Here is a 2,026-nt window from a genome sequence, read left to right on the forward strand (position 1 = left end):
ATTTAAAAAATAAATATTATTTTACTCAAGCATGCTTTAAAGTGTTTTGCAATTATAATAGCTTAACATGCTATTAATAAAATCACATTCTTATCAAAAATGAATTTAATAGTCCAATTCACTTATCAATTAAAAAAAACACCTAATGTCATGCCTAATCTTATATTATTATTTTTATTTCATATTTGAAATATATATAAGATTGTACAAAATAAAAAACAAAATAAGAAGCATCAATTTTTATTTTTATTTCTTTTAATTTTTACTATTTAACAATTAGATCAAATATTCATTTTTAAAGATAACAGTACTATATTTGAATCGGTGATGGTAAACTTTCTATACAATAAAATCTAGAAATATTCTCAAAGGCCTCCAAAGATTTAGCAGCAAGTTTGCTGGAGCTCCTGCGCATTCATTTCCACCCATTTCCTCTTCCTGACTAGCCACCACCTCGAGAAAAATGGTGCCCAAATCCCTCCTCCTGTGGGGCTGCCTCACAAAATTGTCTTCTTCATAAAACCCTGGCTTTGCTAAAGAAAAGTAGCAAATCCTACAACTCTCCAACCACTCTTCCAAATGAAAGTCTGCAAATGTCGGTCATTCATGGGAGTGTCAATACTCAGATTCTGAACAGTGTTTTCAAATATGAGATTCAAGTTTTCAACGCTTAGGTTAGGGTTTATTGGGTTATCAAATAGTGGGGCGTTCGAATGGAGGGCCATTGAAACGGTTGGACTCAATGCCTAAATGTGCCTGGCATCCAAACTCGAATCTTCTTTGACTGCTACTCTTAAACATACAGAGGCTTTCTTTTCTGCCAATTCCATGAAGAGCTTCCGAGGCACGACAATGTGGGCATCATTCTTGTGTGGCACTGGCTGAGTTGCAGGGGGACCATAATGGTGGAATCAGTGAGGAGGATGAGGAATTGGGAGATAGGCTCGACCTTCTCTTATGGCGACCTGATCCAGAGCTGTAAATTAGGACGTAATTATAGTTGAAAGCATCCGTCTCCATGACCAAAATAATGCCCTCCTTTGCATTTGCATCATCTGTGAGTGACAGGGAAGTGAGACCGAACCTTACCTGGTTGAACAAATATTGGTGAAGAACGTTTAGAGTAAAATTTTCTAATTTTTTAACTCAAAAAATCAATTTCACCCCTGACCAAAATGTTACTGGTCAATGGAAAAATAAAATTTTTGATTAAAATTTAATTTAAAAAAAAATCATTTTTGAGTTTCTTAGCATTACACTTAGGGTTATTAAAATTGACTTAGGACCACTAATTAGTTTCCTTAGGATTAATAAATGTTAGTTAAAATATTTATTAAAAGAAGTAAGATTTGTTTTTTTTTTTTTAAAATTTATTTAATCACAATATTTAAATTGTTGATTAAATAAAGTGTATAGAGTTATGTTATAATCTGTTATTCTATTCAAATAAAAAAATGTAACATTAAAATATATAAATAAATTTCAACATTTTGAATTTTTTTATGTATTTCTTACATAATTTAATGCTTTCATTTTTTCTTTTCTTTTTTTTATCAGTCAATTTATCTATCAATTACCAAAGGCCCGAATTCAACTCACTTTAAATCATCAATCAAAGTCTTAAGATTCATTGGAAGTAATTAAGATTTTGTGCAACTTGAAATTCCTAAGGTGTTTCCCATAAATGTGAACTTTGGCACTCTTTGGCAGATGTGACTTGTGACTCCATTCCCATAAATGATAGTTAGTTGAGTGTGACTGAGTACGGTGGGAAATCCAACTCATGAGGTGCTATGCCATGAAAGTCTACAAAAAGTTCTGCATTCTTTTTACTTGCTCCAAATTTTGATAGAGTATTTGCAATGAGGTTAGCTTCTCTTAAGACATGTACCACTTTATAGTCTTTAAACCTTTATAAGAGGCATCAATTTTTCATATATGTTTTTCCAAATTCCATGCTTCTAATTCCCCTTTGGCAATGCCACCGATAATCACATGTGAATCACCTTCTAGGTGAATTCTTCCC

At 32.4% G+C, this 2,026-nt stretch overlaps 1 pseudogene; it reads right to left on the reverse strand.

Moving 5' to 3' along the window:
- Positions 1-339: 339 nt before the first annotated feature.
- Positions 340-1,049, reverse strand: LOC149546434 (L-ornithine N5-acetyltransferase NATA1-like; annotated as a pseudogene).
- Between the last annotated feature and the right edge of the window lie 977 nt (positions 1,050-2,026).

The sequence above is a fragment of the Cupressus sempervirens genome, chromosome 7 (genome assembly GCF_028749045.1).
Source record: "Cupressus sempervirens isolate cs-2001-9-10 chromosome 7, ASM2874904v1, whole genome shotgun sequence".
Lineage (NCBI taxonomy): Eukaryota > Viridiplantae > Streptophyta > Pinopsida > Cupressales > Cupressaceae > Cupressus > Cupressus sempervirens.